Genomic DNA, 26,077 nt, shown 5'->3' on the forward strand with positions numbered 1-26,077 from the left:
TTTTCCCAGAAGCACTTATTGAAGAGCTCATCCTTTCCCCACTGATTTTGGATATCAATATAAGCCTATCAATACCAATACAAGTTTCTAAGCTCTCTATTAAATTGAAACTTTGTTTACCTCTGTACCAACAGCACATTGTCTTCATTATTATGAACTTATGCTAAGTTTGGTATCTGATACAGCAGGATCCCCTCACTTGTTCTTCAGAATCATCTTTGAGACTTATAAATCATCCATTAAGAATTTATCAATATTTAACTATTTTATCAAAAGTTTCTTTTTAATGCAGAATGGATGCTGAATTCTGTCAAACAACTTTTCAACCCCTGTGGATGAATTCATTGATTTTTTCTATTTTGATCTCTCAATATGACATATCAGTTTAGAACCATTTTTGAGTTTCTAGATTAGGTCACACTCAGCTATGGCATCTTATTCATCATTTGTGGTGTGAATTCTAGGTGCTAATATTTATTTAGAATTTTGCATCAAGATCTATTGTCTATGCATCTTTTAAATTTGGCAGATTTCAGTATTAATATCTTGCTGGATAAGAAAAAAGTAATTGTAAATCATTCTTTATTTTCCTATATCTTAGAACAGTTGAAACACTACAAGCTTCTCTTTGTTAAAGGTTTGATAAAATTCACCAGCAAAACTGACCTGTGCCTGATGATTCTGGAGGGAATATTTCCATAACAAAGGTTATAAGTTTTTTTGTTGTCAATTGGTCTATATCCTTGAAGAGCAGTTTCACTCATTTATATTTTCCTAGAAAAATACCGATTACATAAAATATTTTTTCTTCTAACGTTGAACACAATTATCTTGTACAATTCTTTTAATATCTTCTACCTCTGTGATATTTCTCCATTCAAAGTTCTCATACTCTGTATTTGTGCTTTTACCCTCATTGTCCTGATTTATTGTTTCTTTGTTTTTCAGAACCAGTTATTGAGTTTATGTATTAGTTCTACTGGTTTGTCTGTTCTCTATGGCATTCATTTTCTGCTTTAAAATTAAATCCTTTCTTCTCCTTTCCTTATTTTCTTGTGCTTGAGTTAGTTACTTAAATCATTTATTTTCATTCTTTTTTCTATTGACACAAGTATTTATGCTAAGAACTTGCCTCTAGTTACTGTGATTTAACAGTATCCCATATGTTTTGACACATAATGCTTCATTATAGTTATTGTCTAGATAATCTGCTCTTTTGCTTTGAACTTCACCTTTAATGCAAGAGTTGTTTAAAAAAGAAGATTTTTGTTTTATGTTTTTCATTTTCAGCTAGTAGATTTTTTTCTTTAATTTTTCTAGCCTTATTTCACTGTGATCACTGAAGCTTTTTTCTAGTATTTTTTGCTTTGGGAAATAAGCCCATGATTTTTTAGTAGCCTATTAATTTTGTCTTTGTGTGAATACTCCAAGAGCTCTTTAACACAAATCTTGTTAATTATGTTATTTAGGTCAGTGTATTCTTTTGGATCTATTTGACTGCCATGGGCTGAGAGATGAATTAGAATATCCTACTTAGAATAATCTGTTACTATATTTGCCCATTTTGTTATTTGGGCCTTCATATTAATGATCGTTAGATCTTTTGTTGTTTATCCCCTTTACACTTTGAAGTTCTCATGTCTTTCTAACTTATTGATTGTGTATGTATCAGTGTTCAGAGTAGTGGTCTGCTTGGGAGAAAGGGTTCTTAGGTCTAGTGTACCCTCCCTCCAGGGTTTTGTTTTTTGGGTGAGACCAGCCTTTATCTGCCCCTCCTTGCTGAGACAGTTACAATGCTGATCAGGATGTAGACTTTCTCCTCTGCCTTCTCCACAGTCCACTTCTTGCAAAGATGGATGGCAGTGTGATTTCCTTAATAAGACCTATCTTCCCTGCCTCTCTGTGGTGACAATGAATTACAGGACAGTTCTTACAATCAGGTCAAACATGCTGTTTCCATTGGCCCAGATCAAAGATTGCTGATTTTTCTCCTTATTGTAATCCAGTGGTTTGAACAAGGTTTGTGTTTAGCAGGCTGGGTCTGAGAAATATAATTTCATGTGTCCTCTATCACTATATTCCTGCACCCTGGATTGATATTTACTGCATTTGACAACACTTCATTTTAAATGGTGATTCGGGATTATAGATGTTCCTCCTTTTCTCAAAAATGTGTTTGCATTCTTTTCGGTTGTTCTTGTTTGGATGATTTCAGAGTGGAGAAAAGGTGAGAGTGCCTTTGTGTTGCTTAATATGACGGCTCTGTAAGTTGGACAAACTCCACCGATGATTCCGCTGTGGGAGTGAGACCCCAGTGCCCTGGCCAAACAAAGATAGGCTTTTAATAATATTTAGAAGACCCAACTTAAGAAAGCATATTCTTTTTAAAATAAGATATTTAAAATTTATTATGTAGTTTTTGACAAAATTGGAAATATGCTGTATATTTTTGTCTTGTTATATATTTAAGTTTCTTGACACTTCCAAAAAATAGTGGTAAATCGACTTCCATAAAATCTACCTATTTTAATCTCTTAGAGTTTATGAAAAGCTTTATTAAATGGATGTTTACCAAGATTTTATAGGAAGGTCAAGTTCATTTGAGTTCTGTTGAAATCCCTGATGTTGAACTATTTTGGCCTACAAAAAAATTGAAAAATACAGTTTGAAACTTTCAACAATCTATTGATTTAAAAATAGTCAACCCACAATTTTATCCAAACTTTCTTTGTAGTTTAATCTTCTATTAGTCTATTATACAATCTTACGTGCGTTAAAGTGACTGCTATACTGTTCCTCAACTATGCATCATGCTTTTCCTGCTGCATGATTTTTCTCATCTTTTTCCCTTTAACTAGAATTGTTCTCCTTACCTTAGCTGATAAATCATACCTATCATTGCAAAGATCATCACAAAATCAACTTCTCCTCTTCTTTCAAGGTCTCCCAACCCATTCGTTGGTTCTCTTGGTGGCAACAATGAATTACAGGATTATCAAAAATTATCATAAAGGCAAGTCATTTGTATCTTTCTCAGCATGTTTATTATGTTACTTTATTATATTATTAAAATATATGTACAATATTTAACTTTTCCCCATATTAGAATTATAATATGTGGTATTTATTTAGCATCTACTAAATGCCAAGTTTTAGACTAAAGTCATTATTTGTTTTAACCCTTAAAGCAAACATAAGGTATGCAAAATTATTTCTTCTATTTTCCTAGCGAGAAAACTTGGGCAGAATGAACCTGAGTAATTTTTCCCAAAAAAGGCCAGTATTAGAAGACATCTCATTTACTGTGGAGGCAGAGGTCTTAACCACAATGTCTTGTTCACTGCGGACAGTCTGCCACCTGTTCGGGGTCTGCTCAGTTACATGGAAACCTTAGGATATTTTTTACATTGAATCTTGCCACTTCACGCTTCCCACCAGTTTGATCTTATTTAAGCTGCTTTTGCCTAATTATAAATTTGGGGATTTCAATTCAACACTTCTGAATGTTTCGGTTTGCTCATTATATTCGAGAATATTAATCAGAATACATTTTCAGCTAGAGAACTTGGCCTAATCACTAATTCTTATGCTTCCCTCTCCATTTTAGTGGACTCCAATTGTTTTGTACATCTGAATTGACAGCCATTACATAAAGCAGCCGGAAGATGATTAGCCTGGAAAGCTGAATTTTGTCAAGTTAATTCCTAGTGGCACCCACACTGACTTAGATTCATGCATATGGCTTTTAGTAGAGCTCCTAAAGTGAGATGTTAATCAGTCAACATTAATTTTTTTACAGTTTAATGGAAATGTCAAAACGAGGGTTGCAGGGAAAGCCTAGTCAAGAGGGCCCCTGGTGTGCAGTGAACAAATCACCAAATATGAAAGAAGCTTTCTTTTTAAAGAAGTGTTTTCAGGCTACTTGATCATAAAATGAACACTCCTTTATCTGCTGGAGCTGCAATTAAATCAATCATCAGTGCTTAAACACAAGGATCAATTAGGAGACTGTTCTCTGTCTTTCAGGTACAAACTTTCCAAATTCAATTAAATTTAGCGGTGTGGCACTAAAGGTATGTGCAAGCAAGCAGGACAAGAAAGCGTATTCTTTTAAAATATAAGATATTTAAAATTTATTATGTAGTTTTTGACAAAATTGGAAATACGGTGTAATCTCTTTCTAGTTCAGTGTTGAACAAATACTACTGAAAATAAAGCCTCGTCACAGTCAACCCAAGTCTTTTATGCTGCTTTCTAAGCCTGCTGCCTTTCTTTGTACCATGGGACAAAAACTCTTGGACTTCATTCTCCAGGGGAACAGATCTTCTTACCTGAGTGCTTTTGAGAATGACAGTGTAAGAGGAAAGCAGAAGCCCTGTGGTTTGCTTAAACCACTAACTATATTTCAATTTCTGGAAAAAATTGATTTTTATAGTATATGAGGAAACCAAGTTTAGAATGTATAATTAAACCTTCATTTTTAAGCTATTTTTTCATAACATAGAAAAAAACAATATTAGAAAATACACAGAGCTTCATCTGTGTTTATAACACTTTGTTACCAGGCAACATTGTATTTCAAGGACCCTGTATTTTATATTTTAAAAACTGTAAATCAAGTTTGACATCAGCCACAAAATATTATGAGCAAATACATCTACTTACGATATTAATAGATATCCTCTTCTGAGCTGTTTCCCCTCAGAGCCCACATTCATATCCAAGAACTATCTCTCTTTTATAAACAGAATGCAAAGTACTGTGATTTCTAATATCTCTACAGGTTACCACTTCCATTAGATTACCGGAAGAATAAATTGCCTGGTAAAAATAACAAAACAGTTGTAATTTTTTTCATAAAATTAAATATACACTAACCCTATGAGTAAGGGCAGAAAATTATACAAAATGCCTGCTTCATTTATTTTTATTACATAGGTAATAATAGCATTTTGATATTCAAGAGAACTATCAAAAAATATCCCTGAATTAAGGAGTTTTACATCAGTGAAATACTTTGGAAAGAAAGAATTTTTATAGAATTAACTCCTGCCAGCTTATCCAAACAACTGAGCAAAAAATTTTGTAGGCACTTCAGTGCTTTTTTTTTTTTTTTTTTTTTTGTCTTTTCCGCATTAGAGGTACTATTAAGAATTTTGAGCAAAGGTGGATTTCAATCTTCTTTTGCACTAAAGACCATCATGTCAGTGGTTTCTCATGTTCTTCTTTACAGCAGAGAAGAACGTAACTCAACATTAATGCCATTAGCAGTTTTGCTGGCAGGCCACCAACCTCATCTACAAAATTGCGTGACATCTTCCATGACTTCATTTTTCAAATCTGAGAGTTTGGATAATAAATCAATAAAATGTATTGGATATAAATCTATAGACTACCAAAATGGATTAAAATACAATCCTGCCATTCTGTTCTGAACTTTGGGCCAGGAACTTTCTCTTGGTATTGTTTTTCTCCATTTATTATTGGTGTTTTCATTATTTTCCCCACCTCAAGTTATAGTGATGAAAAGCAGTTGGATACTTTGAAAAACAGAAAGCTGACATAATAACATCTCATAATAACATCTTATCAGATACTACACATGCTGAATACATTAGGGAAAAACAATTGCCTAAATCGAACATGATAGCCTTAAAAGTGCTTTAACCCTTCCACAAAGTGAGGCAAATAATTTATTGGGCAATTTTTCTAACTCTCCTCATTTGCAATTAAAATGTTCTATTTTATAGCATATATATTTTTTTCAAGCATTCATTCAACAAATATCTGCAGGGCACCCTTTGTACAAGGACAATAATGATTAGCAAGACCAAATGCTTGTTCCCCATGTGGTCATAGTTTAATGAAACATTATAAAGCAATAGATGCACGTAATGTCATGTGTGCATTTTATTCATGTATTACAATCTAATTAGACAATATAATCACCCATAATACCATCACTGAGACATTGCCAGTTAAAATATTGGAGTTATATAAACATTTGTTTGAGTGAATTAGTTTGAACCATATGAAATTACTATTTTTGTAAATTAAAAATGGTCAAATAGCTACAATCTCATACATTTCAATCTAACATATTTCATGTGTGAACCACAATCTTCTGTTGGACATTTAAATTGTTTTCAATATTTTTCTACAATAAATAGTGCTATACTATATATCCAGTCATACAAACTTTTATGTACATCTTTCCCCAAGAAAAATCCCTATAAGCCACATATTTAATCCAAAGGATATGTACATTTAAAAAAACAATACTTATTTTAAATTCTGCTGAAAATATTTTGTTCAGATTGTTGTTTCCCTTTCTATTTGATTTATGGATGTTTTGAAATAAAATGAGTGCTTTATCCATTTCCCATGGTTTTCTATTATCCACTGAATCAATTTTGGTCACTATTTTTACCAAAAAGTCTTTCATTTCACCTATTGTGGTGGTTTGAAGCTGTTACATACCCCAGAAAAGGTCACGTTCTTTTCATGCCTTCCTGTGAATGCAGACATGTTGGAGGTGGGACATTTTGGTTAGGTTATTTCAATTGAGATGTGACCCAGAAGTCCTCTATGAGAGGATAAAAAACAGAAAAAGCACACAAGCTCATAAGGAAAAAGCCCCTAGAGGAAGTGAGAGAGGGAGCCACCGAAGCCAGAAGCTGAAAGCAACGAAATCCAGGAAAGACGGACCAGCAGACGCCAACCATGTGCCTTCCCATGTGACAGAGGTGTCCCAGATGCCAGCAGCCTTTCTTCAGAGAAACTGAAACTGTAAATTTGTAACCTAATAAATCCCCAGTGTAACTGTCAACCCATTTCTGGTATATTGCATTCTGGCAGCTTTAGCAAACCAAAACACCTATATTTTTGCCTTTTTAAACATAGAATTGTCCATAATATTTTCATTATTCTTAAGGAAAAAAATAGAAGCACCTAAAATATTTTGTTATATTTCTCCCAACACTGCTAACATAATATATTGTTTTTCTCCCTTATTCTCCTACGAAGACTTGCCAATGGTTGTTCTATTTTCTTAACCTTATCAAGGGACCAAGTATTAGATTAAGTTAACAAGGCCATTTTTCCCCTAATTTCTAACTTCAGCTTTTGCTTCTGCTGATTCTTTTCATCTCTGCTTTCTTTAATTTTAGTGTGTGGTTCAGTTCTAACCAATGAGATATAAACAGAAGTCACTGGGTAGTGCTACCAGGATAGCTCTGTAAGAGGGACAGGCTGGTTGGCTTGTTCCTTTGGCCCTCTGTGCCTCCCCTTGTTCCTGCCTGGAACATGGTCACAAGCTCAAAGGTACAACAGCCATTTTGAACAAGAGGATGAAGCCACATACTGGGGATACTATAGCAGGGAGAAAGAAGATGCTAAGTTCCTTGAGGTTCTCCTGGAGCTGGTGTACAGGACTAAACTGCCTACCTCTGGACTTGTTACATGAGAAAAATAAATTCTTTATTTGTTAAAGACCCTTTTTGTCCAGTTTTCTCTTTCTTGCCACCAAAATTAATCTTACCAGAAAAAGTAGCTGTGGTAGACACTGGCAGTCCCCCACCAAGATCCCCTTTACTAGCCAGTGCACATGTGCCTGGGTGGCTGTGAGCTTACCAGCTGCACCCTTCTTTGGAAAACTGTCCTGGACTAAAAAGAGCTGCCTCACTCTAGGTGTGGCCCACAGCCAAAGGCCTGGTGATAAGGTGATACAAAAGCAAAACACCTCTATGGTGTCAGTTACACTCCAGAGTTCCTACAGGGAGTGACTAAGGCTTCAGCTTCTTTCCTTACCCTAATATGCTTCCCTCACTTTCTTACTTCAAAGACGCATCACTTTCTTCTAGGGAACCCTTCGTAATTCAGTGAGTATTGCTATGTTGGTGTTTATTATAAATTTCAAGTTTCATTGATAAATGAAATAGCACAGGCAAAGGATAGTATCATGGATAAAAGATGTAGCACATGTAATTTTTGCTTCTCAGAATTTTTAAATGATTTCTCTATGGCCTAAAACAAGATGGATTTTATTTGGATTCATGGACGTTTGAAAATAAGATACTTTCTCTATAAATAAGTTACCACTTTGATCTATAAATCAATCTTATTAATTATATCACTTAAATCCAATATGTCCATATTTATTTGTCATATGATTCTCCTTGTGTTTATAACAGTTTTTTTGTCTTTTTTTTTAATTACATGTGTGCTTTCAAACTCATTCAGTAGACATCTGTGGTGTACATTTTCTTCTGTTCAATAAAATTAATCCAATATGTTCATTTTATGCTCTTTGCTTTGAATTCTGTTAACAGCTCAATATTGACTTTCTCTGCTTTTCATTTGCTATGGTGCTACCCTAACATATATTCCCATATTGTTCAAACCTTTATGCAATTCTAAGTGACTTTTAGTCTTTTCTCTTGTAAATAGCATATATCAGGGTTTTGTTTTCTGACCCAATCTTGGAACCATTTCTTTTACTTTTCTTTCCATTTTTTGAGACTTTCTGTTTGCAGAGGTATTGTTAGCCATTTGCATTTATTATGATGTTCCCATTCTTTCTTTTAAATTTTTCTTAATGTTCCTTTTCATTGTTAGGATTTTTTAAAATTATGTTGCTATTTTGACTTTTTTTTTTTTTTTCAAACTATCATCATGCCTATCCATTCCTATACCTTTGAATTCACCATCATTAACATATCTGAACATATTAGATTATCATTCCCCCTCACTAGCTTCTGTCTATCACTAGGTCCCCAATATTCTACATTATAAGACACTGATTTTACATTGTTCAGGAAGTTCATAGTAGTGGTAACATACAGTATCTCTCCTTTTGTGTTTGACTTATTTCACTCGGCATTATACCTTCAAAGTTCATCCATGTTGCCATATATTTCAGGACCTTGCTCCTTCTTACTGCTGCATAGTATTCCATCATATGTATAGACCACATTTTGTTCATCCACTCATCTGTTGAAGGATACTTGGATTGTTTCCATCTCTTGGTAACTGTGAATAGTGCTGCTATGAACACTGGTGTACAAATGTATTTTGACTCATTTTTATTGTTCTTTTTTTTGAAGGTAAACATTCTTTTTCTATTCAACCAGGGCTATTAGCAATTTTCCAATACGTTCAACAGCCTGGTATAAAAATAAGTGTCTCTACTGACTACTTCATTTTCTAGGTTAATTCATATTTACCAATATTTTAAACCTAGAATGAGATTTTCAATTTTTTTTTTAATTTCAAAAAATATTTTGGTTTCTATATTACTTTGGAATCACATAAAAATTCCTTCTATGCAGTCTTTCTTGTTTCAGATGATTCAACATGATTTTTTGCTCTATCTTAATTGGAGAAGTTTGTTCTTGATTATTTTCTATATCAACTGAACCATATTCAAAATTTTATATTTTGCCTTATAGTAACCAATGCATACAACTATACTTTGTGCTATTTTCACCATATCATCGTTTTTTTTTTAACACAGTAAGTATTCTTTTGTTTTTCATGCTTACAGAGGATAGTCTGTGCTTTTCCAATACTGAGCATCAAGATGGGTTCTGCCAAAAAAATGTCTGGATCTACTTCAAAATCTTAGCAGTACAGAGAGAAGGAGAAAATAATAGTTTTTAATTATGCCATTTTCACCTTGACAAGCAAGAGATCCCATAGACTCGGCTAGCTGAAGAGAAGGTGAGCTGGAAAAAGTCAGTAAGATGAGATTTCTTTTTCTCTGTTGAAGGAGCCAGTAGTTGGCTGGGGCAGAACCTCTATTACACACCTGTAGGAATTGAGGTATTGCACACTTGCCCTTATTTTGTCCCCAAAATATCCCAGTATCTGCCCCCACATGTGGTTTTTAAGAGAAAGGACTAGTGAAGTTCTACTGATGATCAGGGATCCATGTTACTTTCAGGGATCTGCCAAAAATATTTTAATTTTAATTGATTTTAAAATCAGAAAAAAAAATAAAAATAGTAAAGGTGAACATATAATAATGAATCCAGGCTGGATTATATTTATCTTTATGCCAACACAGCTGTAAAATATATGTACTATTTCTTTAGAGGAAGTGGCCCACGTAGGCAAAAGTTCAGTGAGAGTCCTAATGCAACCCCATGTGGGGTTTTTCCACTTCCTTTAGAGAGCCATATTAACACATACAGAGATCCTCAATCACACTAATATTTCCTTCACTCTAGAAGGACTCCACTAAATCTAGCAGAAGTATGTCAGAGGTTCCAGTTGCAAATATCATGAATTGCCATATTTTCCCCCAGCCTTTATATTTTGTTGCTTATTTCAATAAGATCCTTTTAGGGGAAAAAGTGTGATCGTAGTGTGTACTGAATGAAGTAGCTACTAAATTTGGAGTCACCAAGAGTAATTTTGCAAATAATACGTCAAGTGTTTCATGAGATAAAACACTTTTAAAAAGAGTAAATATGAAAAATAAGAAAGAAAAATTTCTCTCAGACATCCAAATACAATCAGCCAGAGTGATATCATCAACATGGTGACATAAGATATCCCCCAGAAAAATCTCCCCTCAGAAACAGCTAATAAAGGACAAATCTCACTTGCTTAGAACTATGGAGGATGACAGAGAGTGGAGAAGACTCCACAATGCTGAACTGAAGATAAAGAAAAATAATCTCCAAGAACAGGTAGTAAATTTCTGTCCTAAACCCACCATTCTGTACCCCGCCCCCTCACTTTGTTCCATGCAGCTTGGGCACCCTCAGAGGCAGCACAGAATGGAGCTCTCCAGCCATGGATGCAGACTACAGAGCCACACAGCAGCAAACTAGAACCCCATGCAAAGATACAACACTATGTATTTATAAAAGGGGCAATCACCAAGAAGACATAGCAATCATAAATATTTATGCACTTAAAGAGCACCAAAATACATGAGGCAAACACTGGCAAAACTGAAAGGAGAAATAGACACCTTTACAACAATACTTGGAGACTTCAAAACACCACTCTCATCAATAAAAAGAACAACTAGACAGAAGATCAAAAGGAAACAGAATACCTACCTAACAGACATACAGAACATTGTACCCCAGAACAGCAGGATGTACATTTTTCTCAAGTGCCTATGGATCATTCTCCAAGACAGAATATGTATTAGGTCAAAAAACAAGTTCCAATAACTTTAAAAAGATTGAGATTATACACAGCATCTTCTATGACCATAATTTAATGAAGCTGGAAATCAATAAATATATGGAAGTAAAATAACACACACTTACACAGCCAGTGGATCAGAGAAGAAATTACAAGGGAGATCAGTAAATGTCTTGAGATGAAGGAAAGAGGCATGTGAGACAACATATCAAAAACCATTGGGATGCAGTGAAAGCAGTTTATACCCCTAAACACCCCTACATTTAAAAGGAGCTAAAATCAAAGACCTAACTACATACCTGGAGGAACTAGAAAAAGAACAGCAAACTAAACCCAAAGCAAGCAGAAAGAAGAGCAAAAATAAATGACAATGAGAATTTTTAAAAATAAGCAAACAATAGCATTAACAAATGCAAAAGTCAGTTTTTTGAAAAGATAAATAAAATTGACAAACCCTTAGATAGATTGATGAAAAAAAGAAATAAAACACAAATAAATAATATCAGAAATGACAAGAGGACCATTACTGCTGACCCCAAAGAAATAAAAAGGATCATAAGACGGTACTATGACCAACTGTATATCAACAAATTAGACAACATAGATGAAATGGACAAATTCCTAGAAACATACAAACAACCTACACTGACTCTAGAGGAAATAGAAGAATTCAATAGATCAATTACAAATAAAGAGATTGAATCAGTCATCAAAAACCTCCCAACAAAGAAAAGCCCAGGACCAGATGGCTTCACAGGTGAATTATACCTAACATTCCAAAAAGAATTAATACCAATCCTGCTAAAACTCATCCAAAAAATTGAACAAGAAGGAACACTACCTAACTCATTCAATGAGACTAACATCACCCTAATACCAAAGTCAGTCAAGGACACTACAAGAAAAGAAAATTACAATCCAATATCCCTTATGAATATACATACAAAAACTCTTAACAAAAAAAAACTAGCAAACTGAATCCAATAGCACATTAAAAGAAAAAACCACATTATCATCTCAATTGATGTAGAAAAGGCATTTGATAAAATCCAGCATCCTTTATTTGATAAAAAAAACTTCAAAAAACAGGAAAGAAGGATACTTCCTCAACATAATAAAAGGCATATATATATGAAAGACCCATAGTTAACATCATACTCAAGGTGAAAGACTGAAAGCTTTCCATCTTAAGATCAGGAACAAGACAAGGATGCCACTGTCACCGCTATTATTCAACATTGTGCTGGAAATTCTAGCCAGACGAACTGGGCAAGAAAAAAGAAAAAAAAAGGCATCCAAATTGGAAAAGAAGAAGTAAAACTTTCACTATTTGTAGAATCCATGGTCATATATAGAGAGAGTCCCAAAAAATCTAGCAAAGCTACTAGAGCTAATTAACGAATTCAGCAAAGTGCCAGGGTACAAGATCAACAAATAAAAATCAATAGTGTTTCCATACACTAGAAATGAGCAATCTGAGAAGGAAATCAAGAAAAAAATCCATTTACATAGCAACTAAAAGAATCAAATACCTCAGAATAAATTTAACCAAGAATGTAAAGGACTTATACTCAGAAAACTACAAAACATTGCTAAAAGAAATCAAAGAAGACCTAAATAAATGAAAGGACAGCCCATGTTCATGGACTGAAAGACTAAATATTGTCAAGATATCAATTCTACCCAACATGATATACAGATTCAACACAATCCCAATCAAAATGCCAACAGCCTACATTGTGGAAATGGCAAAGCCAATCACCAAATTTTATTTGGAAGAATAAGTGTCCCTGAATAGCCAAAAATATCTTGAAAAAGAAGAATGAAGTTGGAGGACTCACACTTTCTGACTTTAAATCTTATTACAAAGCTACAGTGGTCAAAAAAGCATGGTACTGGCACAAGGACAGGCATCTCCGTGGGAAACTGAGTCTTCCATGTTGCCTGAGGCATATCTGGGGTGGTGGCTTAGGACGCTGAGCCGCAGGCCTGCATAGAATGCCATGCAGGCCCGCCCTGTAAAGATGTGTGTCTTGTGACTACCATTGTCTTAAACCTAGAGAGTATGCACCTGATGTAAATACACCTGATGTAAACATAAGTATCTGGTGGGCTCTCCCCCACCTGAGCACCTTTAGCATATACAGCTGATCTTCTGAAATAAATAGCTGGAGCAAGGCTGCATTGGTGTCCACTTAGCATGAGATGCAAGTGGGCCCCCTGCTCCCTTAACTCTTAGCTTTGTGTCCGTGTCTCATTCCTGCGTCGCCCTGTCAGCAATACATCTCAACCCATGGAATTGAATTGAGAGTTGAGAATTAGACCTTCACATCTATAGCCAATTGACTGGAAAAGGCTGCTAAGTCCACTCAATTGGTAACAATTAATCTCTTCAGCAAATGGTGCTGGGAGAACTGGATATCTATATGCAAAAGAACGAAGGAGGACCCCTATCTCACACCATATACAAAAATTAACACAAAATAGATCAAAGACCTAATTATAAGAAGCAGGACTATTAAATTCCTAGAAGAAAACTAGGGAAGAATCTTCAGGACCTTGTATCAAGTAGTAGTTTCTTGGATTTATACCAAAAGCACAAGCAATAAAAGAAAAATTAGATAAATGGGACCTCATCAAAATTAAAACCTTATGTGCATCAAAGGCCTTTATCATGAAAGTGAAAAGAAAACCTACTCAATGAGAGAAAATATATGGAAAGTACATATCTGGTAAGGGTTTAATATCCAGAATATATAAAGAAATCCTAAAACTCAACAATAAAAAGACAAACAACCCCATTTAAAAATGGGCAAAGGACTTCAATAGACATTTTCCCAAAGGGAATATACTTATATCTAAAAAGGACATGAAAAGATACTCAACATCAATAGCTATTAGGGAAATGAAAATAAAAACCACAATGCTTACCATTTCACACCCCCTAAAACGGCTACTACTAAAAAAAAAAAAAAAAAAAAACTACAAGTGTTGGAGAGGATGTGGAGAAATCAGAACACTCATTCCAACTGCCAAGTCTGGCATTCCTCAGAAATGTAAGCATATAATTACCACAAGACTTGCCAATCCCTCAACTAGGTATATATCCAAAACAATTGAAAACAGGGATTTGAACAGATACTCTCACTGATGTTCATAATAGCATTATTCAAAATGGGCAAAAGATTAAAGCAGCCCAAATGTCCATAAACTGATGAATAAACAAAATGTGATATATATATATATACAATGGAATATTATTAAGTTGTTTAAAGGAATGCGGTCCTCACACATGTAACAACATGGATGAACCCTGAAGACATGCTCAGTGAACTACGTCAGACACAAAAGGACAAATTTTGTATGATCTCACTGATATGAAATAGTTAGGAAAAGCAAGCTTATAGTGTTAGAATCTAGAATACAGATAACCAGGGCCTGGTTTAGGGATAGAAAATGGGGAGTTAATGCTTAATTTGTACAGAATTTCTGTTTAGGTTGATTTAAAGTTCTGGAAATAGATGGTGGTGATGGTAGCACAATATTGTGAGCATAATTAATAGCACTGAATTGTACATGTGAATGAGGTTAAAAGGGTAAATTTTAGGTTCTACATATGTTACTAGAATAAAAATTTTTAAATAATACATAGAACTGTATAGCATAGTGGACACTATTTTAAATGATGGACTATAGCTAATAGTACAATTATAATAATATTCTTTCATGAATCACAACAAATGTACCACACTAATGCAATATGTCAATAATAGGGTGTTATATGGGAAAAAATACACCTAATGTAAACTATGGACTATAGTTAATAGTACTATTTTAATATTCTTAATCAATTATACGATTATAACAATAGGGGGTTTATGGGAATGCTGTATTTTTTAACATGATTTTTCTATAAACCTACAATTTTTATAAATTTAAAAAATTAAAAAAAATACAATCAGCCAAATGATATCTATGTAGCCATATTCTAGTCAGTTCTAATTTCCTCTGCTTTCTGGACTAAGTCTGGAAATTAAATCTAGAAGTCCCGTGTGAGTCAGCTTAGAGCCTTCTAGGCTAATAACCACGAAGGTCTAAAGGAGCCAAAGGTTGCTTTTTCACCAGATGACTGCTTTAGTGATTAAATTGGAAATCTTAAAAGATTATTGAGCAACTTATCCTAACAAAGTAAAATCTAATATGCAATGAAAATAACTCTCATGAATAGCTAAGAATTAATTATATAGAATTCCATGGCCTAAGAATATCTTCAACCCATGGACATGGATGAGAACAGTTTCATAATAAGTAGCATTTACTGCACACTTTCTATGTGCCAAGCACCCTCCAATGTGTGTGGTACTGAATGCATGCCTCTAACAATGCTATGTGGGAGCTACTTTGATTATGAATATTTTAAAGACAATGAAGCAGACTTTTGCCTAAAGTCATATCTAGTAAGGACAGAGGTGAAAGCCAACTAAATTCTAATGAATTCTTTGCCTTAAACTATTTATTATACTCCTCTAGCCTCAAAACAGCTTTTTTTTACATTGAAAGAAAAGCACACTTGCTGTACGGCTTTCATCAAAATTGTACCTCTTTATTTACTTTTTCCTTCAATGTTCATAGAGATTTCCTTATTGACTGTGTTTCTGCTTTATTTTAAGAAACATTTCAAAGACACTTAAGAAAAGAAAGAGCAAGTTCTAGTAATTTCTGAAAGCTTTTACCCTACTAGACTTATTCTAAATCCAGTATTATTTTTCTCAGGTCCTACAAAAGTAATATTATACATTATAAATAAAACACAGTTTTACATCCTGTGCATATAATATAGGGGCGTGTGTGTGTGTGTGTCTTCTACCTAGTTTCAATAGCACAATTTCACATTCTCTGTCACCTAGTAGACTTCCAGTAACTATTTTTGACTATTTGATTGACTGAGGGCAGTGTTTCCTATCACACATCTAAAAGACTACATGTTGCTTGAGGACAAGGACTATATCTAATACAGACCACAATCTCTTTCCCAAAGCCCATGAGGACAGACATATTTTGGACCCAGATTTTGGGGAGAGTTTTGGAAGATTATACAGAGTATATAACTATCTGGAAAAGGAATATGTGACCAAAGACATCAGTATTTCTTCAGCAAAAATAGTGAACAATCACACTAGTTGGGATAACTAAGGTATAAATTGCCTCAAATCAGTTCTGAATAGATTTTGCTACCACATGAGTTCTTCAGATCAGGTTTTGTCATGTAATGTGTCACAAACTGCATGTTTAGAGTTCTAATGAATTTCAGAATTACAATAAAGCAAATGTGGGCCTGCGTTTCTTTTGTACCTTCTGTGGCTCCACCACAAGATACTTGTCAGCTGACTGAGACACCTGTTGTTCCCCATAGCTCAGATTAATGTCTTATGCCCCAGTCCTGCAGACAGCATCCTTTGGCAATGTATTATAAAAATGAATATATTAAGTTTTGAGATTATCAAAGTCAAACTGGCATTTCTCTTTGGCAATGAAAATAAGATTATATATTTAGAGTTATTTATGTAGTATAACAAATTTCAAAACATTATATAAAGATCCAACATAAAAGAGAAAACGGAAGCTGGTCCTGAATGTCTTCTTTTTTGCGGGGGGGGGGGGGCGGTGGTTGAGGGTGGGGAAGAGCTGTCATCTATGAAGCTTATTTTTTTCTTTATATCAATTTTTTTAGTTTTTTTTTTTTTTTTTAGTTGCTAGGGTATTAGAATAGCTAGAAGGAAATAACTGAAACAGTGGAACTGTAACCCATAACATTCTTTAAAATTTGCTCCACAGCTACTCATTAAATTGTTCTTTGAAGCTATCCACCTTCCGCATACATATTCTATTCCACAATAAGGAAATAACTGAAACAGAATTGTAACCCATAACATTCTTTGAAATCACCCATACAACTACTTGTTAAACCATACTCTGAAAGTCATAAGTTTTCTGTGTGTATCTTTCACAATAAAAAATGTAACAACAACAACAAAAAGATAACATGTAGCTCAGCAACTAACTTATGACTGAGGGGACTCATGAAATTCGCCATCATCTTGAAGACCCATAACTCTGTGGAAGAATGACTCTGGGAAGATTCAGAAAAGGAAGCCCCAAGAGGAAGGTCAGCATTTCCTGGGATCCGGATTTCCACTTTCAATATTCAGTTGTGGATTGCTTTCTCTGATCTCTTTCAGCAGTTTCTGAATTTCGGTATCAGATTCATCTATCTTCAACTTGAGGGTCCAAGTTTGAAGTTGCAAGGCCTTACACAGCATCTTTATTCCACTATGCTCCAAGGTGTTCTGGCCCAGACCCAGACTAATAAGGCTCTTGTTGGTGCTGAGAGCAGAGGCAAGTTCAATGCAACTGAAAGGAGTAAGGGCACAGCCCCACAGCCATAGACATTTCAGGTTACACAGTGGCTGCTTCAAAGCCTTACAAAGACACTCAAGTCCAGTAATTCCTATGTGATTCAGTCTCAGATCCAAGTGAGTTAGACTTGACTTTTGTTGGAGAAGCTCTGAGAGATGATTGCAACCAACTTCTGTTATGCTGCAGCACCACAGCACCAGGGTCCGTAGCTTGCAGTCGGGGTACCCCTTCATCCCCGAGATCATTCTTGGCCAAGCACAGGTGTGTCAGTCTCTGGTTGACAATCAGAGCAGATGCAAGATCCTAGCAGCAGGCTTCTCTGAGATGAGTCTTCCAATGACAACCTCTGTATGGAGCACTTTGGGTGGGTCAAAGTCGTACATAACTTCACATCCTCATCCAAGAGCTCACTGGATGTGAAGTTCAGGCATGTCAGGGACTGGTTGATTTTGAGGTTCAAGGAGAGATCAGCCCATTGCTAAGTGTTGCCTGAACAAGATTCCAACCTCAGTGCTGGTTACATTTGGAGTATTTCAGGGTCTCACACAGCAGCAGCAGCATATCACTCCAGACACTACCTTCCAGGATCAGGTGTGTCAGTCTTCTTACCAATGAAAGCCAGGCAGAAGTCTCGATAGGCATCAGCAGGGGAGACATTTTTAATCACCACTTTTTGGAGATTACAGATGCCATGGGTGATTTGTGCATAAAGTATCCTCACCGAGCAATCACTGAGGAAGTTTTGACTTACTTCCAGAAAGCTCAGGTTCACATTTGAACTAAACACAGAGAGGAGATCCATCCAGATATAAAGACAGTGATGATCATTCCGAGACCTCTCAACTTGAGAATGCAATTCCGATGCAGAATCATTCTCCAGAAATATTCCCTTTTTCCCACCCACAGTGAGATTTTCTGTAAATTTTGATAGTGCTTAAGGCAGAATGAAGAATACATCATTTCAAATGTATCTGTCAAGCGAACAGACATTTTCTTAAAGTGGCCCACTACATTCTTCACAAAACTCTTCTTCCTGAGAGTCACAGAGACATTATAACTCTTCGTACCCATATTGAAGAAAAGGGTTTATTCTCCATGGACTTTGCTTTGCATTTCAGCAATTCCTGTTTGACCTCCATTGGCATCTGGCGGTTGAAAGTTGTCTCCAGCTCGTCTCTTTTTCATTCAAGAGGCCAAACAAGAAGTATACCACTTGGGTCAGGATGAGGTTCTTTAACCTTTCTTCCTTGGAAAGCAGTTTCTCTACATCCCCAAATCCCACCTGCAGCCCTCTTCTTCCTCCTCGCTCCCCAGAACATAGAACATGGTGGCAAGAAACTTCTAGACACTGACATGGATGAAGCAGTAGGAGCCTTCACAGTCTTTGTCCCTCTGAAGGATATTCTTGTCCAGGAAGGGACAGAGATCATGCTCCTCTACCCCAAGTCTCCTGAGGTCTTCTCCATCAAACACCAATGTCTGTGTCCAAATGATCTGGGCAGCCAGGAGACACAGAGCCTTCACTGAGGCTTGGAGGTACCAATGGGGGCAGGTGACAGACGTGAACTGACTGCAGAGGAAATGCAGGAACAGCGACGTGGTGTCTGGCAGGTCAGAGTGGGGTTCTCCCCCCTCTCCATCTGCAGTGCCAAACAAGAAGAGACAATCTAGCAAAGCCCATGTCGAACAAAGCTGCATTGCTCATCATCAGGTTGAAAGCTTGCAGGGCTTGCTCCTCATCTTTGAAGAGTTTTAAGAAATATGCCTTCCTGTCCGACTCTAAGAACCCCTCAATTTCTATGATGAGCAGGTTTTTGACCAGGAGCTGGAGCTCTCTCAGAGCCCAGGGCTGTGTGGTGATCAGTAGAGTTGCCTTGGAGAACATTTTTCTCTTTAGCAAAGTACCCAAGAAGACAGGCACTGGTTTCTGTTTCTTCCAATTGCCAGATATATCATGAATAAGTACCCCAGTGGGGAATCTCAGCTCATCAAAGCCATCAACGATGAACAGAATTTTCTGTGGCTGGGCTAGGAACTCTGGAATAGCATCTTAATGTTCAGGCCTGTCCTTGAAAATCAGCTTAGCAAAAGTGCATGTCCCCACCTGGTTGAGTTCTTTGCAGCAGAGACAGAAAGCATATCTGAATGTCTGGTTGAGATTGTCCTCCATCCAGTCCAGCATCATGGTTCTCTCTCCCTCCTGTAGCTTATTTAATTGACTTTTTGGGCCAGGAAATGTGAAAGGAAAAGTGAAAAGTTGAAACACTCAAGATTGTTTTGAACCAGGAACGAGATACAAAGTATTGCTTGCTTAACGTAAGCATCATTGTCTGTCACATAATCTTGATAAATGAGTACATCTAGACACGCTGTAATGCTTGGGCTTTGGAGAGAAGAATCAACTAATGCAATTTACTGATTTCTTAAAGAGCAAAAAATGTATTTTCCTTGGTTTGTAATTCTTACAATCAAAACTGGACTTAAATTTCAATAATCTTTTGAAAGATTATTTTCAAATCTATGCATAATTACACAAAAAGAACAATTTTGGATAGGGTTATTGATTTTCCAAAGATATTTATAATAGGATTCAACTACCCAGAAACCACATTGCCTTTGACTTTGAAATAAAATTCAATTTTCAAAAACACAAAAGAAATAGGTACACAAACAAAATGCTATTTGACTCTGGGCTCTAAACCAGTTGTTATATACTACTCTACTTTCATAGATTCCATATATGCATGTGTGTAGACACATAAGTTTGGAATGGATGCCAGTACTTAGATTGAGATCTATCTGTGGCATTTAACAATGAGACGAGTACACTGTGAAATAAAGATTTGAAAGTCAACGAAAAAACTAGAACTGAAAAGACCAAAACATTGCTAATAAATACGCTCTTCTAAACTTTCCCTTTTGACCCCGACCTACTTTTGAGATAAATTTGAGTACAAACAACAATTTAACAAACCCTTCCAAAATATAGTAGATTCATGAGTAGAACAGGCCAAGGAGAAAGCCACATTGTTGACTATCAAAGTACTAAGAACAACGAGGTATATTTTTTAACAATATTCTACTCTTTTAACTTTAGTATGGTGACTGACACTTGAAAAACACTTAACAAATACTTGCTTTGTGGTCTAAGAGCCCCTACAGTTAGGTATCAAGCATATTATGCATTCATATGAACCATGCAAGAGTGTATTAAGCAAGTAAGAATGATGTGTTTTATTGATCTCGAAGCACAATGAGATAAGGTGAGTTCCACAATTTCACACAGAATACAGTCAAGGTTTAGGTCGTGATTCTAAGTTGAATGTTCTTTTCAATAAAAGCTACTTCTTCCCTTCTTCCAACTGCTATATTTAGTACTCTGTTACATGACTGATGATCAGGTTAAGAAGGACTGCTATTTAGTAGTTGCTTATAAAATAGTTTAGAAATTATATAATTATATAGCAAATTCTTGAGCTAAAATAATTCTATGGTGACTTAATGATTAAGCTGGTTTAACTTTCCTAAAACTTTACTCTGATAATATAGCTATCCTCTATCTTAAAATCAAAATGAATATCATGGCATCTTTCTATTGTGTTCACAAATTATTCATTTATTAAGCATGCTCAAATATTATTAAAAATACCATAAATATGCATTATTCCATGTGATGAATCAGCAACTGTTAACTTTTCCATCTTGATCACATTATTTCTAACTGAATAAGCAAGAATTCTGTCCTCAAGGGACAAATAACCATATAATTAATTTTAATTGTATGATGCTCAAAAGAAGTTTTCAGCTGTAAAAATACGCAGGTAATCAGACAGTGCTGATCTCAAACAGCCTCTATTAAAAGATTTAACACTTTACACTATCCAAGTTGGAGGGAAATAAAATACAATGAGGCTACCAAGTAAGAACACCTTTGGAAACTTTACTCTGATGAAAAGAAATCCCAATTTTCATGGACAGCCAGGGCCCAGAAATGAACAAAACAGCCTGTCCATATATAGATAACAGTAGACCCTGGAACAAGTTTGAAGGATAAGGTGCAAAGTCCATCAGATTTTAGTTCAGATCCCATCCCTACCACTTATTCACTCTAAACAAGTAATTTCACTTGTACTCTATCAAATTACAATTCCAACATGTTGGGCTCTCAGGATGCTTCAGCCTCTCCTCCAGAGTCCTGAATCTTGTCCATGGGGACAGATTTAGACTAACGGGCTCTAAAAACATGCTATTTCACTGAAGCCAAACCTCAGTGTTGCCTGGAAGCCTTCTGGGTTATCAAAGAAGTTACTGAAAAATTTTTATAACCCTAGGAGTATCTTTAAAATCATCTAGCTTGTTCTTGATTCAAAATGAGAATTCGCATTGCTTTTAAAAAAAGATAGCTATCAGATAGGATAAAAGAAACAGATTAAATAAGTTCTATTCCACATGTAAAAATAAATACTGAGAAAAAATTAAAACAATATACTGTACTTATAACTCATTCATTTAAAAAGTTAGATGCTTTCTCCTTGAAAGATAAAATATATAACCTATTTACAAAGAAATCTCATTGTACTTAGTCACTTTAAAGCTGATTAAACAATGATCAATACAGACCTCAGTATGACAAGCCTAATTTTACAAGAATTCATAGGCACAATTACTTCACAGGTAGCCCCTATATGGCTTGAGAAATACTGAAAGAGATTCCCCAATCTACAAGATGCACTGTGCTTAAAGAAGTTTTATCTAATTGTGCTAATAATGTTAAAGGCATCAATTTAAACCAATACAAGAAAAACCAAACCATATTCTTATATAGAGTTGTGATACCATATTCCTCATAAAGTTATAACACTCTTTCAAATAAACAACAGAATCGACTTGAAGAAGTACATTTGAAGGTGATTTTATAGTAGTGACTACTAACATCCAGCTGATAAGCAGAAGTACTGTCATTTTAAATATTAACTTGCATGACTAGCTCAAGTTCAGATGAGTTTATTCCAGACCTTAAAACAAAGTTATTTATTTTAAAGTTGCATGTGAAGAATATAATAACCATACTATATGCCAGATATTGTCCAAACTCTTTACATGAAATATAGCTCAATATTCCCTTTAGCTTAATGAATTTATTATTTACTAGTTCGTTCAATGGATGTCCTTTATTGATATTTCACTGTTCATATGCATAATTATATATTTACTGCTTCTAATTAATGGTTTTACTGTATTTCAACTCAAAAAGTGACTCTTAAATCACTGGAGATGAGAAGAAAGATCTAAGTCAAGATTCACATTTGTCTAGGTTTCGATCTCAGGCACCAGAGGTACTGGGTTAATGACCTTGAGCAAGTTACTTCACCTTTGTGAACATCTTATAAAGCAGGAGAAAAACAAAGCAAAACTTTTCTGGCTGGCTGTGAGAATTACATAAAAATATATACATAAAGCTTTGTGTACAGCCATAAATATATAAGCCATTATTTTAAATCAGAGTACAAAACATATCTAAAAGAGTTTGTAATTATAAATCTTTGTTGGGAATTGAACCATGTCCCCCACAAAGGGAATGTGTGTGGTGTGAACCCACTGGTAAATAGGACTTGTGAAGATGTTATTAGTTGAGGTGTGCCAAAATTGAATGAGAGTGGGTCTTGATTCAATATGGCTGAACTCCTTAAAAGAAAAGGAAATTGGAAACAGAAAGAGAAGCCACAGGAAGAGCCAGAAGTTGGAAGTCAATGGAACCCAGAGGAGAAGGGAGAGGACATTGCTATGTGCATTGCCATGAACAAAAAAGCCAAGGACAAAGGATCAATGGCAGCCAGCCCCAGAACACCAGTTTTCAGGGAGAAAGTATCACCTTTGCCAATGCCTCGATTTTGCACTTCACCTAGCCTCAAAACTTTTAGCCAATGAATTGTTGTTGTTTAAGCCAACCCATTGCATGGTATCATTAACACATATGTTTAAGATGGTCATATGTATTCATTTTCAAGTGGGTCAATTTGTACATGTGTCCCTTAAGATTAGAGAAGACAGAAAGTAATATTTCTAGTGTCCCTTCTGATGTGGTCCACTTCTTCCTGAGTATCAGAGTTTTTCCTGATCTTGTTCCTTGTAATGATATGAGGAGATCAGTGTTGGTTCTCAGGTATAGTCATAGCAATAATTATGGTCACATTCTGAATCTAAATTATCTATTTTCCAAATGCTCTTTTCACTTCAGGCTAAGCCCATGAGTTCAAGACATGCTTGGGAAATGCAGCTAGTGTTTCAATCTCTAGAAGTGTTCTTATTTGCCCACGTGTAACAGATTGGTACTATAGGTAAACTTTTACTCATCATATATATTAAGCCTATAGTCTAAAGGATATATTGTTCCTCATATGGTACTGGGGAATTTTTTTGACATTTATTAGAATTGTCTCTTATCTTCTCAAGGTATTTAGATAAAAATAATAATAATGAGAAAGAGGTATACCAGTACCCCTGCAAGGAAATAGACAAGGGCAGGCCACTTGACCTGCATTCTAATGCCATTCCTCCATTTACTAACCTGTTGTCATTGGAAAGTTACTACATCCCTTTTTTCAAGTCTCTTTCCTTTTACATTAAAAAAAAAAAAGGAGCTCTTAATTAATAGTTATCTTGAAGAGTTGTTGTGAGGTTTACAGATATTTATAAAAATACCTTTATGTGTCTATATATGGAAGTAGGTCTCAAAAAATTGTGGTTGGCTTTCTGTCTGCACTTCTCTCCTTAACCATTCTCTTCTATCCATTTCCCTATACTCCAACACTGCCAAAGATTTAGTGGGGAACAGAATAGTGTCTGGTCTAAATTGTTTGCCTTGGCAGCAAATTAGAATCACTGGTGGGAGTTTTAAAAATGCCTGTGAGGACCATACACCAAACCAATTAAACCTGAATGCCTGAATGGTGGGGTTCAGGCAGCAGTTTTACAATTACCCAGGTGAATTTAATATGCAACTAAGGTTCAAAGCCATGCTACCATCTTGATTTTCAAAATATTAGAAGCATCTATGGTATTTAATCCCTAATCTCATGGGTTCAAATTACATTCAATCCCAACAATGATTTTATTAGCAATATCCTCTAACTTTACTTAACTATAAGAGGCTGACTTCAGTTGTTAACGAGAAAGGACCAGGGCCGTCCCACTGGCTTCCCTCAAGTTTGACTGTAATAAAAACTTGAGACCCTCACAGATTTATTTCTTAAAAGCAACAAGTATATCAAGATTACCCTTTTCTCCAACACAAGGGTAATCAAATCAGGCCCTGGAAGATTACTAGTGTTTTTCTCTGATAGTAAGGAAAACTATGATAGTAATGTTAAATCAAGGCAAAGAATTCTGCTAATGTAACACAGTCCTATACAATAAACTAAGCTGTATCATACTTCCCTTCTATCAGTTGATACTCATGGAATGATTATCATTTCTGAAGGTAAGAGTTACTAGTAAGCAAAGAGGACTTGGTGTGAAGGTTACCTGGGGCAGTGCTTGCAAAGCGTGCTTCTCTGATGGGCAGCATCAGCATCATCTGGGAGCCTGTTAAAATGAAAATCATCTGGCCCCACCCCAGATCTACTGAGTCAAGAACTTTGGGGTGGGTTCAAGGAATCAGTTTTAACAAGTTACTCCTGTGATACTTATGCACCTTCAAGTTTGAGAATCACTGGCTTAAAGGATATCTAAATTAGGCAAATAAAATTTTATATTCTCATCTCATTCCCTTCTGTATCCATTTTTCATTTTTCTACAAAATGCTTACAAAATAATTTTCATGCAGAGGGAATTTATTCAATCAGCTGTAGAATGATCATGAGGACTGGATAAGATTCTGCTCAGAAATGATCAAAACCCACCTCCTTTGTAGAAAACAAGGCACTTGCAGTCCATTTTTGATGGAGTGGATAGCATACAGAACATCGAGTTTAATATCAAAGGCACATTCTGTTTCAGCAGGCCCTGAAGCAATCAGAATCCCCTGGTAGCTAGATAGTATAAAATCCAGAAGTTGCAGACAATGCAGAATGTTAAGATTATACACTCACCTTCAGCTCACTGAAATAAAATCTTGTATTTCAGGTTGTTTTCTGATGAATGCCTGTGTATATTGTAAAGTGATTCATAGTAAATAGAGTAATCGGCAACCCTGATGTCCTGTAAGTAGCTAATTCAAAATTGAATAAATGGAAGTCTGCAGGAAAACCGTGACTCTAAGTGTCATTTCCTAATTCAAATAATATATAAGGCAACAACTACCTTTGAAAAAATAGAAGAGATAAGAACATTCCAATGATAAAGGATTATCAATTAGATACCTTACTGTATCTTTTCACTTTCTAATAAAGATGGGAGACATAACTTCATTAATGAACAACATTTTAGCTATGATTGAAAGGGAGGATTAGGGGAACACTATAATTCAGTAATATGGGAGCTTTTATGTAAGATTTTA

At 35.4% G+C, this 26,077-nt stretch overlaps 1 protein-coding gene and 1 pseudogene across 3 annotated transcripts in view; both read right to left on the reverse strand.

Annotated features, from left to right (window-relative positions):
- Positions 1–26,077, reverse strand: part of CNTN1 (contactin 1) — a 391,770-nt gene that overhangs the window by 348,655 nt on the left and 17,038 nt on the right. The gene's annotated exons all lie outside the window — the stretch shown is intronic.
- LOC119542844 lies at positions 17,331–19,765 on the reverse strand (annotated as a pseudogene).

The sequence above is a fragment of the Choloepus didactylus genome, chromosome 8 (genome assembly GCF_015220235.1).
Source record: "Choloepus didactylus isolate mChoDid1 chromosome 8, mChoDid1.pri, whole genome shotgun sequence".
Taxonomy (NCBI): Eukaryota; Metazoa; Chordata; class Mammalia; order Pilosa; family Megalonychidae; genus Choloepus; species Choloepus didactylus.